Source organism: Oryza glaberrima, chromosome 1 (genome assembly GCF_000147395.1).
Source record: "Oryza glaberrima chromosome 1, OglaRS2, whole genome shotgun sequence".
Classification (NCBI taxonomy): Eukaryota; Viridiplantae; Streptophyta; class Magnoliopsida; order Poales; family Poaceae; genus Oryza; species Oryza glaberrima.
In genome coordinates this window covers 11,297,605-11,311,770 of record NC_068326.1, presented here as the reverse complement: position 1 = coordinate 11,311,770, position 14,166 = coordinate 11,297,605, and the positions used below count along the sequence as shown (strand labels likewise).

The window sequence follows — 14,166 nt, the reverse complement described above, 5'->3', positions numbered from 1 at the left end:
TACAGTTCCCTTTTTAAATTCAAACAAACAAATGCTCGAATTTAAAGGCGAAGACGATGAGAATTGTCGATATATATATATATTTTTGACATGAGAATAGTCGATATTGGGAGATGAAGAAGAAGATCTCACACCGGTTTCTTCCCGACGATCTCGTCCTCGACATCGTCGCCAGGAGCCGCAGCCCGGCCACCATCATCCGCTGCGCCGCCGTCTCCAAGCCCCTCCGCCGCCTCATCCTCCATCCCTCTTTCCTCCGCCGCGTCGTCATCCCGTCCGGCACCGGCCACGACGACGACGACCCCTCCTTCATCCCGTCTCTCCTCCTCGGCGTGTACCACCGCCCAAGAGACGACCCGTGTTGCCCCCTCGCCTTCGTGCCCGCCGCCCGCGGCGCCGCCGCCGGCGCGAGCATCGCCGCCGCGTCGTCGCTACCTCCCGTCTCGCCACCGGCTGACGTTGAAGTTGAACGACCGATCGACGGCAGCCATGGCGGCGCCGGCGTGTGCGTTTTGGTGGTCCCTACCGGCCCATGTCGTCGCGCAGGTCCCTCGTCGTGCTCCGCCGGCGGTGCGATGTCGTCAGCCACCATCACGGCGGGGAGCTCACCGTGTGGAACCCCGCGTCGGGCGGGAGATGGGTGCTCCCGCCCCACGACCACGAGGTGCTCGACCAGAGCATCGTCCTCCTCGACGTCGTAAACCACCACCACCACCACCACAACGGCGGCGCGGCTGCAGCAGCAGTAACCATTTGCTCGTCGTCGTTCAAGCTGCTCGTCGCGCACCTGCCGGCCGAGAGCTCTCCCCGGACGCTCAACGTCCAGGTCTTCTCCTCCGACGACGGCGAGTGGGGCCCTCCCCTCGCCTGCGCCATCCCCACGGACTGCGAGCTCCACAGCCACGCCAAGCCCGTCGTCCTCCGCGGCGCCGTCCACTGGCTCTGCCTCACGCACTCGCGCCACCGCATCCTCGTCCTCAAGTGGCCAAATCGGGACGCCGCCGCCGCCGCCGGCGCGCAGGCGACCATGGCGTCGCTGATGAAGCTCCCGCCGCCGTGCGAATCCGGAGCGTACGACACGTGCCTCGCGCTGTCGCCGTCGCCGTCGGACGGCACCGGCGCCGGCGCGGCGACGAGCCTGAGCGTGGTGGTCCTCGTCGGCGACCACATCGCCGTCTGGGTCCGCGCCGCCGCCGCGCGCTGGGAGCGGCGCCATGTCGTCCGCGAGGAGAGCATCATCGCGGCGTGGCCAATGGAGGGATCGAGCTTGGGCGACGGATGGCTGGGGAGGACGAGGCTGGGGTGGTTCTGCGAGGGGAGCGGCGCGCTCTTGCTGGAGAGGGACGACGACGACGGGCGGCGGCGGCCTCTGGTGCTCGACATGGGAGCCATGGTGGTGAGGAAGGTCGACATGGATTGCCGAGAGGCCGAGTTTGTCCACTACGAGGTGGATCTCGTCTCCTACATGATGTTCGTCATGAGAGCCTTCTGATTATTCTTGGGTCTCAATAGTAATCGTGCACGTATTAGCAAATGTGATAAAAAAAACAGGGAAAATGATTTCATCCCTCGAGGGGATATTCCCTCGTTTCATGCATGCCACCTAAATAGTCATCAAAAATTTTGAAAAAAATTTAGCAACATATATTAATATGAAATATATCACTTCACAAACATGCTAGTTTAAATTCAACTTTTACAAGTTGTAACAAAAATAACAAATATAGCTACGATTGTACTATAACTATTTTCAGTTTAATTTGTTCTTTTTGTTGTAACTTGTAGAAGTTGAATTTGGTTTTACATATTTATGGGAGTGATATATTTCATATTAATGTATGTTGTTAATTTTTTTTTAATTTTTTAATAACTATTTAGACGAGGAATGTCCCCGTGAGGGATGAAAATCCACATCCGAAAAAACAATGTAGTCCTTCAAGTTTTGCTGTGTAACATACCCGAAGTTATATACCTTAAAAAAATTTCTTGTCAAGATAGTTGGAAGATAATTTTTCTATTTTTGAGAGTCAAAAATTTCCGTTTTAACTTTGGTGAGACCAACCTAAAATATTGCATGATTAAAATTTGAGAAACAAATTAAAAACTTTTTCATTCCTAACTTTGAACATAAATGCAATCACATATGTATGCATGCATATGCATAAAGCATGGCTTGACTTGGGTCCTTGTGCATTTGGGTTTTGGATTGCATCCCATGTTAGGATTCATGAGCATAGATAGAAGATAATATCACTAAACAAACATATAGTTCTTCTTGTGTAGTTATTTCAAAGATATGATAATATAGTCGGTTAACATCACCTCATGTCAGGAGAAAATCCGATTATAATTTCTAAAATGATTTAGATGCATTTATAAAGTAGAAACATACATGTAGAGAGAAACATTGTAATTATCTAAAATAGTTCATACAAGGTAAAATCATGGAAAAATTTATGCAAGTGCTAATCAATATATCCGACTCACTGTAATTTTGGTACAACTTAATATCTAAGTTTGATGCCTCAAGCAAATTAGTCAAGGCAGTCAACTATAAGAAATTAAATTAAACCTTAATCGGCTAAAACCATACCTCACCCAAAAGTGAATTAAAATGCATAAAAATGTATATGATAAGTAATTTATTCAAATACTAGATTATTTATCATAACTAAATATATTTTTTCTAGAATTTGTATTCTCAGTTTAAGCCTCCTAAAAATTTAATCTAGTTTTTAATTAGCCCAAATTTTTTTAATTTCTGTGATCAATCCATCTATAATTTTTAATTTTTAAGTGCAACCAAAGAAAATAGAATTTAGGTATAATGATCTACCTCCAGTAAAATCAACAGTAATTTAACTGGTCCATACATTAAGTTACCAAGCTGCAAAGTTAGAGAAGAAAATAATTCCGAAAATTCATCTAAAAATCAAGTTCACCCATGTTCCTACCCATCCCACTCTCACCCACCTAGCCTACATCATCCTGGACCCACTCGACAGTGTCCTGAGCTCGCTTCACCTCTGTATCCATACTCCAACCGACCAGAGCACGCAAGAGAGAGAGGGAGAGATCGGCTCTGGGCGCGGCCGGCGCGTGTGCTCGACGTGTCGACACCCTCAAAGCGCCGAGCTCGCCTTCTCAACTCCTCCCAGCTGCATCGCCTCCTCCCCATTATCACTCCTAAGCCAAGCTACTTGAGAGGGAGAGCTCTCAGTCTCTCCGTCACCCTCTTCCTTGCCGTCGGCCGTGGAGACGACGACCATCGCCATCGCCATCGTGCCGCGGTCATCTCGATTTCTTTCCCGATCTGAAACCTCCTATCAATGCCATATCCATTCCACCTAATCTCACCGCTTGTCATGCAGTGGTGACGCCGGAACGCGGCCGTGCCCACGGGAGCTCCGGAACGCCGCCATTTCGACATCATCGTCACCCGACCATCCTCGTCCATCCCGGAGCAAGCCGCTGCGCTATCGTCATCGCCTCGACCCCAGGAGCCTGTTCACCGAAGGAATCAAGCCAAGACGCCGTGTACTGCGAGATCACCATCATTTTTCCCAACTCCGGCCGCCGGCATCGATCTTCGATTCCTGCCGCTCCGGTGAGCCATTGTTCGATTCCTTGCGCGCGCACCATCCCTGTGACCTCACAGCCCTCGTGCATGCCTTCCTTTAGCAGCTCGTCGTCCCGTTCGAGCCGTCGCCGTTCACCCGAAGTGGGGCGCCGTCGCTAAGCCGTTCCGCAAGTCACCGCTGTCGCCAAGACCTCTACAACCCCAACTTAACCCTCGGTGAGCATCCTGGAGGCTAGAAGGCCACATGCATGCACTCGCATTGTATTGATCCGGCCTCCAAATCGACATGCACCACCACCCCGAAAACCAACGCCGCTTCCACCGTCGCCAGCATCGATTCCGGCCACCTCTGACCACGAGACCACTACGGATAGATGCGCAAGAATCCTAGGAACGTTTTCTCTTTTGGTCGCATCGCGAGAACGGCCGCCATTCATCGCCGGCGCCGGCGACAGTAATATCTCAAAAAAGAAATCGCTATTCCCCTCGTTGAGTCACGCCGCCTCTGCTCCCGAGATCCAGCCGCCGCCCACCTCCTTTCCTCCTCGTCACCGTTGCCAGTTCACTGCTTCCGCGGCTCCGCCTGCTCTACCTCTTCTCTCACGCCGCCGCCACCTCCCCCTTCGCCATCCAAACCCTGCCCCGCATCCGGCAGAGTCCACCGGAGCCGACTCCATGTCATCACCACCATACCAGAACCGGCGAGGTTGACGGTGGCTCACCGCGTCCGCCTACTCCCTCACGATCACCGGTGGCGCCTTCACTTGTGCGTCTACCACTCATCCCTCCGTTGCAGTTGCAGTGCTCTATATCTCTGCATTCTTTTCTCACTCCTTCGGCCTGCTCATAAAAAAAAGGTGTTGTGTAAGAGATTGGGTAATGGTAATATTTTTATTTACATAGAACACTAGGATTTGATTTGTGTTCATAGAGAAAGGAAAGGGGATACTTTCAATCAATTTCAAAATTAGTGTTAAATTCTTGAAAATACATCAATGTATTTTATGTTTTCCTCTGCATATACATTTCTGCAAAAGAAAAGGGAAGTGCAAAATTCATGCAGCTGTATAGAATAAATGAAGCCACAATATAATTATTTATACTTCATAGATTTCATGTTCTTCTGTAGATGTCCATGGAGTTTTATCATATCAATTGCCAAAGTATACAGTGGTCTATTTCTCAGTTTCCATTTACATACGGCGATTTTATAGTATTAGCTACACACAAGATTGTTTCAAACATAATTTCAACCTGATGATAAAGTGCCTTCTTTAATCCTGTTTTACAAAGAAGTCAATGCCTACTTTAATGCTGTTTTGTAAAGAACTCAAGATGTTTACATAAAAGTCAAAATTTGATTGCAGTATAGCTCTGACCTGAAATAAGTTTCAGTTTGAATCCTGAATAGATGTTCTACCTGAAGACCATGAGTCCATTACTATAAGTGTTCCGTAAATGATCAAGTAATGTATCTAAGAGCAGTGTAGATACAAAGACTTTGCTTTTGCTCTAAATAATCTGTTCCTTAAAATTTAGTACTGACTACAAGGTCCATGATTTATGATTTTGTTTCAGACCATGGAAATAGAGAAGGTTAGACTTATATAATGTTGCTGTTTCAAGCATGAAACACTGGATGTATATATCACCTTTATTTTTACTTGCATGGTATAGAAGTTTATCTCACAAAATATTACAAATGCATTTTGCGGATAACTTGAGGAAGAACAGTTATTCTTAATGATAGCATCTCCTTTATTCAGAATAATGAGATTTTAATTAGGCAGTGGTAACACATAGTAAATTTCCTAACACATGTGTGTTGCTCCACTCTGTTTTTTTTACCAAACACTATTTTTTTAAACTGAGGATAATGGATGTTGTGATTAGGATAAAAAGGATGCCAGTCTGTGCTGATGATCCTGAACACTGTCACTACAATGACATCAATGAGTTGTCTCCTCACTGCCTCCAAGAGATCCAACGCTTATTTGAAGACTGTAAGAATGTATACTCATAGCCCGTTTTATGGTTTAAATTGCATAGCCCATATAGTGTACTATTGGTCATACATATATCTGTTACTATGCTTAACTATGTTTTTAGACAAGAAGAATGAGAAAAAGAAGGTTGTTGCTGATGCATTCTTGCCTGCCAACACTGCTCGTGATGCCATTCAATACTCCATGTAAGTTCTCTGGTTTTCAGTGAATAAGTCTATAACAAGAAGTTATTGTGTGTGTTGCGGGGTATGATTGAAGATTCAACTATTCCTTTTTGCATATATTTGACACATTTTTTTTGTTTATTTAATCACAGAGACTTGTATGCATAATATATATGTCTTGCAAAGCCTGAGGCAGTGGAGCGTGCTGTCTGATCTTTATCGTCAAAATATTGTACTATATTGTATTTGTGCCAACTGCAAAGTTGGAGTAGAGACTTTATTCAAAAAATGGAGTGCTATGGGGCTGCTGGCTATGATTTCCAGTTGTTGACATGTGGAATAGTACAGTGGCGGAGGATGGAAAAAAATTTAGGTGTGGCCAACGAATCACCACGAAAGTTAGCACAGAACGAAAAATCTCAATGCACGTTATTATACGATGCAATATTATCTCAACAAGTCTACATTAAGCTAGCAAACAAGAACTAATCGCAAGTTCATGATTCATCATCCATTTGCAAACAGTGTAGTCAAAAAATACCTCAACTTACTTAATATTTATGCTTTCAACAATACATCACATATTCACATATAGGAACTACAGTACTGAGTATAGATAGATAATACATGTGGAATCTATAAAACAAATACTCCAGTACCAAAGATTGATTAAACTTCACAAATGTAGAATCAGTTGGCTTGCTTGCTGTCGATGCTTGGTGCTGCACGCCTGCACTACTGTTGTGCCATTCGTCCCACCCAGGGGCGGAGCTCTCGGTAGGGCAAGGTGTGGCCCTCGCCATACCTTGCTCCGCCTAACCCCCCACCTCTCAATTCGTCCCCTCCCCCGGGATCCAGCCGCCGGTGAGGGAGCGACGTCGTGCGCGAGAAAGAGCGAGAGGGAACGACGCCGTGCGCAAAGAAAGAGCGAGAGGCGAGAGGATGAAGCAGGCGAGCACCCAAAATATTTGGCCCATTGGGCTTGTTTAGTTGTTTTGTGCAAAAGGGGCTTTTGACCATCAAACCCTAGACGGCTAAACCCAAAATTCCCCTCTTCTCTCCAACTCCAATCCCTAATCCGGCCGCCGGTCGAGTGGAGTTGGGCGGCGCTGGTGCGGGGTCGCGGGGAGGAGGCGCCGCAGCGGTGTGGGGAGGAGGAGGCTGCGACGGCGCAGGCTGGGCAGGCCGCCGGCCGCAGGCACTCCGGCATTGGGCACTCGGCACTTCAGCAGGGGCTAGCAGCAGAGCAACAACTCAACTCAACAAGGCACAAGCATGCAGCCAGTGGCGGCGTGGGCGCGCCGTGCGTGACTGCATCCGCCGCTCAGCAAGCAGCCAATTAGCAGGGGCAACCAAGTTTTGCGAAAATGGATAGAAAGGGAAGGGAAGGTCTTGACATCAAAGAGGTGCATATCCTTCCATGCATACTTTTATTTATTTATTTATGCTTGTTTGCAAATGGATAATGGATTGCGATCAATGGTTGTTGCCATGCGTAATATAGGCTTATTGACAAAATATCCTGTTGCAATTGAGATTGCTTTTTCCTTAGTCTTGGGTGTCCACTCCTTGTGCCACACCTAATTTTTTTTCCGTCCTCCGCCAGTGGTCCCACCCTGCCACTGCCTCTGCTCTTCCTGCGCTGCGCGCCTGCGCGTGTGCGACTGCGTGCTCGCATGCCCCCCCGGGCCCTGGAGGCTGGTCGCGCCGCCGCCTGGCCGGAGCGGATGCCGCAGCCGCAGCTCTGCGTCCTCCTCACCTCACCCAGTCCTCCCGCGCACGACGCACATCGCGGCAGTCGTCGTCCGCCGATGAGATCGGGATGGGGATTGGCGGATTGGGGGAGAGTGGAGGAGATGGTCAGATGGGGAAATTTGGGTCTAGATTCAAGACACAAAACAAGACGAGCCTCGCGGACACGCCCACGCCGCGTCTCAGCTGTCGCTCGTCTTCTCACGATGCGGCGTCGCCACTCTCTGACTCGGCTGCTGCTCTGCGCGGAGGAGTACGAGGAGGGGGGGGGGGGGGGGGGGGGGGGTCAGCGTATAAGGAGACTGCTGAATTTCAGGCAGCCATATAGGCATAAAAACATGTCAACTCATCCATGTAGATTGTAGGCTCCTGAAGTTTAGGTTGCATTTGCAATTATGTATCATTACGACCATCATCATTAACCTGTAGGTTCTTTACTCTCGAGCCTTTGCGCACACAAAACTTGTATAAATCTTTATCTCCTAGCCTTTCTAGACAAGGATGAAATGCTCAGTGCTATTAGAATATTTGGTAGAGTTCAAGATATTGCGTTATAATGTTGAGAGTCTTATACCAATCTTCATAATAATGTACTGATTATTTTTTTTGTACAAATTGATGAGCGGATCTTCCTATCAATTTTTACATGGCTCTAACATTTGTAATAGTAATATCGGTGAGGATATGTTGCATATATACTAGCAGTTCTAAAGTGCATTTGCAATAGCTCCTCACAAAACATAAATTTGGAAAACTTAAAATTTTCAAAATTATAAACACATGTTTTATCGTTAGTTGACAATTAATTACAATTTTAGACACACAAAAAAACCCTGAATAGCATGAATTGAAAGAAGAGAGAAAATTAAGGATCCTTCTCAACAATGCGATCTGCTATGTTGAATTGGAGCAATTCTGTGCAATTCATAGAAATTCAAATAATTTCCATAAAATTTCATGAAATTCGTACTAATTAATAGCACAAATTTCATACTAATTCATCAAACTTTATACAGGGGCTACAGAGCGAGCACGCCAGTTGGCGCGCTGCTTTTCTAGTTAGTAATGAATTTAAAGAATCTAAGGACTCTTAATGAATTTGGTTCATCACAAACTTTGGACTGTGGGTTGATTCCTAGGAACCTCAAGGTGCTTTTTGCATATTGATCTCTCACTGACCAATGGACCCCATCCTTTAAAATCTGGAAAATAATAAATGAAAATACCCAACCAAATATATGTTTAACAGAAAAATGCACGAACTTGGAAAATTCATATAAAATCAAATATAGCTCATTTTGAGGTGATTCTAGTTTCTGTAGATTCACAAAGTTATGAAATTTACTATAGAAACATAAAACTTGACACTCACTGTACAAACTTTGCCTCAAAAATTTGTCTAATATAAATCATACATAAAACATACACAAATTTATAAAATACATATAAAATTTATCTCAACTCATTTTGAAACAAACTCAAATTCTGCAAATTCATCATCATGCACTCTCTGGTTAGGTGAAATAAAAGTAATTACTTGCTTTGCATCAAATGCCTTTAAAACAATTGCATTTAAAATGATGAGATTTAGGGAAGCTAAACTTTAAAGATTTATCTAAAATTCATTTTAACTCCTTTTTGAGTAAACACAAGTTCTGTAGAATCACCGAAATATGTGTTTCCAATTTGTAAAATAAAAATATGTACTTACTGTATAATCAAAGCCTCTAAAGATTTATGTAAGGAATAACCAACATAGAGCAGCCTCTAACTTGTAAAATTTGTAGAAAATTCATTTTTAGTCCAAATGAAATGAACTAAGTTTCTATAGAACCAGAAAATAGTGAGCTTCAATATAGTAAAATAAAATATGACAAATTTTGTACAGGTTATAGCTCTAATCTTTAAATAGATAACCTAGGAGTTAATCACCTAGTGATGGTTAAGCAAAAAATATGTGTAGAGGTATTTAAAATGCACTCTAGCTATGAATAAACCAAAATAAAACTTGTTAGGACCAGTGAAGCCATAGTTCCATCCCCATCCACCAAAACTTAGAAGAACTTAGCTCATGTAATAACCTCTAAGTTGTTATGTTAAGAAAACTAACAAAGAACATCTCCCTAGTTTATAGAATGTATAGCAAATTAATACAAGCCCTAAAGTTATGAACTAAGATTAGATTGGTTAACCAAATTATTTATTTTATACATCTCAAACAAAGTAGAACATGTTCTGAACCTAAATCTCCAAAGTCATGTACACCTAAAAGTTATATGCCTAGAACACGTTATAACTTGTGAACCACATAAAGAATTCATAATAACTCTAAAAATTGTGAAACAAAATGTTTTAGTATTAAAAGAACACATATCTACACCCCTGAGAATTCAAATCTAATAAAACCACTTTGCAAAAATATTTTGTAGCACTGCCTAAACCTATACTACATTATACCGACGTAACTTCTAAAATTAATAACTTCCAAATAAAAAGAGATAAAATAGAAATTCTTTCATGTAAATTCATTTTAGATCAGAACCTATCCACTGTGAACAAATCATGCATTTTAGAGCATTTTGGATTTTCTCCTATTTCGGTGTTTAATTGTATAACGTGTACTTTTTATAGATTATTGTATAACGGTGAAGAAGTGACTTAGGTGCTAACAATTCCAGGAGCAAGGCAAATTCTCCTCCCATCCTTTGATCACATTGAATCCCATGATTTGAGGAATGAAAATATTTGTTTGCAAAGTTGCATATGAATTTAGACTATATCGGTATCTTTAAAACATGGTTATGGTAGTTATGTCCTATTTGCTGCATATCCTCTTTGAATAATTATTACTCTCACTGATTGTAACCTTAGAAATGGTTAGAGTACTTTCTAAGTACTCAAATAGGTTTATACATGCTTATATAAAAGCTCTATGCTTAGTCATGCCTAGAAAATGCTAAATGACATCATGATCACTTTGTAAATGAGAATTTGGGTAATATTTTCACTGCTGGACAGAGGTGAATAGCTCTTATATTTGTGAACTAAAATGTGTTAAAATGTGGTTTTAGACTTGGGCGGTAAGTGGTGTTGAGAGGCCCACTCAGAGGATTAGAGAGATTCGAGGCTAGCCCGGGGCAAGGTGGATATGCTCGGGCCCCTGCCTGGGCCCCCTAGCCACTTGTTCTGCACTCTAGGGTGGCCTCTGCTCCTCAGAGCAGCCGCACATCTGGGGCAGGTAGCGTGCTCGGGGTACCAGACCGTCCCAGGGCAACAAGGACCTCTCCCCTTGCTAATTCACATGTTTTCTTGTTACTTTGGGTGAGCTTCTCGAATATGTCGTTGACGAACAAGTTCTCAACGATCACCTCCGTGGAATATGCATCGAGCAACTATCTACCCCCTTAGCACCTTGAAGATATAGATCTTGTAGATCTGTATCCTCTCCTTGGCACCCTGGAGATTTAGATCCTGTAGGTCTCTACACTCTCCTCGGCACCTTGGAGATGTAGATCATGTGTATCTCTTGAAGATGTAGATATTGTTCGTTCCTTGAAGATGTAAATCTTGTGTGTCTCTTGTTGTAACATACAACCTCGGGTGCCCTAAAGACCCCGGAGGACCGGGGGGCTCCCGTTCCTGTTCCTCCGACAATATGTAAGGGTAAAACAACTCATTGCAGATTTTGCATGGGAGGGTGATATGGTATGTCCATGTGGCGATTTTAATAAGTCCGACGACTATATTAGCCCATATGACTAAATTGACGCAGGAGCGAACCTTTGGGATCACGTTGGTTTTCTCCATTATCAAATACTATTTCGAATTTAGACCAATTTTATCTAAGAATATATCATATTCAAACCATTCACCTTATCTTAAATCAATGCAAGGTGAAGTGACTTGATGATGTCATTTGTTGTTGTTTTTTTTTAAAAAAAAATGATACCATCTGCCACAAAGCTGAATCTTTCTATTCTTGTTGAAGTTTTGACAGTAGATTTTTTTTTTAAGGAATTGTACTTATGCTTTCATGTAGTTATTAGGACACTAGTATATTCTCCTTTGTTTCATATTATAAGTTAATTTGAACTTTTTTCTAGTCAAACTTTTGAAAGTTTGACCAAGTTTATAGAAAAAATTAATAATATTTTTAGCACAAAACAAATATATTATCAAAATATATTCAATGCTATATTTAATTTAATGAAACTAATTTGATGTTGTGGGCGTTGCTAAAATTTTCTAAAATTTTGGTCAAACTCAAGAAAGTTTGACTTAAAAAGTCAAAGCAACTTATAATATAAAACGGAGGGAGTAGAAAAGAGAAGAATACATGCTATTATGCTTGTCATATGCCTACTAAAGTATCCAGATGAATCCACTTGGCATGGCATAAAGACTCAGTTTAGCTGTTTATTTTGGCAACCTAAAATTTAAGTAAATCTTAATCTGGGACACATCCCATCTAAAGAAAAATTAAGAGCATCCTGTAGAATTGATTCCTTCACTATATGTAAATCAATCTCTCTGGCAATACTAAAACCCCTATAGGTATCGATCATTGGTGTCAATTCATTTAAAACCAGCACCTATGAACCTTTTTTCTACCTTCATGCGATAAAAAATATAGAACCGGAACATTTGAGAATTGTAGGTGCCACTTCTAGAGAAAAAAACCATAGGTACCAGTTTTTTAAAAGAACCTGCACCTATAATATATTATAGGTGTCGGTTTCTTAAAAAAACTAATACCAGTCTAGCCGATCCGAGCCAGCAGGATGGGAGCGAGATATTTTAGCGAGGATAGGAGAGCGCCTTATCCTATCCTCATCTCTCTCTCTCTCGCACATCTCTTTCTCCCTCTCCTATCTCTCGCACATGTGCCTGCCTCCTGCTCCCTCTCTGTCTTCCACTCCTCCTCCCCCTTCCTCTTCATCCATCGCCCCTCCTTCCCTCCCTCTCCCTCATCCCTCTCCGTCCGCTGCCCCTCCTCCCCTTCCCTCTCCGTATTTTCTTTCCGCCCACTGCCCCTCCTCCTCCTCTCCTCGGCGGCGCCCTCTCCTCTTCAGCACTTCCTCACTGCTCTCACTCCCCAGTCGCGCTGGATCCGATCACCTAGAGGTCGGGGGCCACCGGATCCGGGCTCCTTGAGGTCAAGGCTCGCCTGATCCAGCCGCCTCTGACCTCACCACGGTGGAAGCAGATGATGGCGGCATCTCAAAGGAGATGAACAGCAACGATTCAGGGAATCGGCGATGACGGCGGCAGATCCATTGGGACGGTGTGTCCAATATGTTGAACATGTAATTGTCCATGGTAGAACATGTAACGGTGAATTGTTTGTTCTGGTTTGTGATGTATTTGTTCTTGTCTTCTTGGTTTGTGGTGTGCTTGCTTGTTGTTGATGTGTTCATATACTCTTCTGTTCTTATTGATTTCCAATGTAGATGGAGAAATTGCAGATGGGGCTAGGAATCAGGGGGCTGAGAATCGGATCCGGCCTACAAAGATTTTTGATTAAATAAAAGTCTTTGTGATTCGAATTGTGCAATTTAATTAAGTTTGTTCGTTGGAACCATTATGGAAGTCCAATAAAAATCTACAATGCTCAAAAGTTGCTCCAACAAAGAGGATTCCAAATATTCCTTTTATATCCAAATACCCAATATGAAATCAGGGAAAGTTAAATATTTAGCACTATTGGGTTTAGCAATATTCTTTGGTTTGCACATCTAAAATTGCCACTAGATATAGGGACTTCTTAACTGTTTGTCTCTTTTACCTACATGAAGTGCTAGCATGAAAAGCACCGTGGGACCCACAAGTCAGTCTCTCCCTCCCCTTCATCTTCCCCTCTGGCACAGGCACATAACTAAAACCATCAACATGCCGCCTCTGCCTTCCCCTCCCCGTAGCACCTCCACCACTCACCGCCTTCTTCCCCAGCCTTCGACAACCCCGCACATAGCTCGCTCCGAGTCACACCGAGGTTGGAGTGCCTACTTGCCTGTCTAAGCCCTAGCTCCGTCACACCGTGAGCTATGCCTGCCTGAACCTGCCTACCTGCTTGCAAATTCTCCACCACAGTATTGACAATATACCATAATCCTTGGGATAGCAGCAACATCCATATTTTGATACTCCATATATCATTATTTTCTTATGTAAATACAGTAACCAAAGACTACGCCATGGTGGCGTCCGAACTTGAAACCATACCTACAGCTTCAATTGACAATGTCAATACACCGCACTACTTCGTCACGCCCTACTAGCCTACTTGAACATGTGCACTCTGATACCAGTTATTGGTGTTGAGTATGTTTCCAAGCAGGGAACAGAGCAAGTACTCATCACAGTGAAGCTAATGTTTGAAAGTTGTACAGCTTGTGTGCTAGTAACTTACTGGTATTCCTCGGTATAAATGGTCAAACGGCCATGGGCTCGACAGGTTTTGGCCTAGCCCAAACATGGTATGGCCCGACCTAACCTTTGGGCCGTGCATGGGCCTCTTCCTGGGCACGATGGGCCAGCTCGGCACAGCACGAACCAACGATTAGGGAGCCAAAATAGACTTACTTTAGCCATATAAGGCATAGCCCAATAGATGAGCGAGGCAAAATAGACTTATTCCACAAAAGAGCACAGTGGGCTTTTGTGT

The 14,166-nt window shown here is 43.8% G+C and overlaps 1 long non-coding RNA gene across 3 annotated transcripts; it reads left to right on the top strand.

The window, feature by feature from the left end:
- Positions 1-3,087: 3,087 nt before the first annotated feature.
- On the top strand, positions 3,088-6,081 carry LOC127784023 (uncharacterized). Of its 3 annotated transcripts, none has more exons than XR_008019432.1 (6): positions 3,088-3,290; positions 3,372-3,607; positions 3,682-3,796; positions 5,474-5,591; positions 5,690-5,771; positions 5,903-6,081. It is a non-coding gene; the product is annotated as an uncharacterized LOC127784023 (long non-coding RNA). The 3 variants fall into 3 exon arrangements; XR_008019431.1 differs by having other exon boundaries at positions 3,099-3,290; positions 3,685-3,796; positions 5,474-5,583; XR_008019429.1 differs by having other exon boundaries at positions 3,104-3,290; positions 5,474-5,583.
- Positions 6,082-14,166: the final 8,085 nt, after the last annotated feature.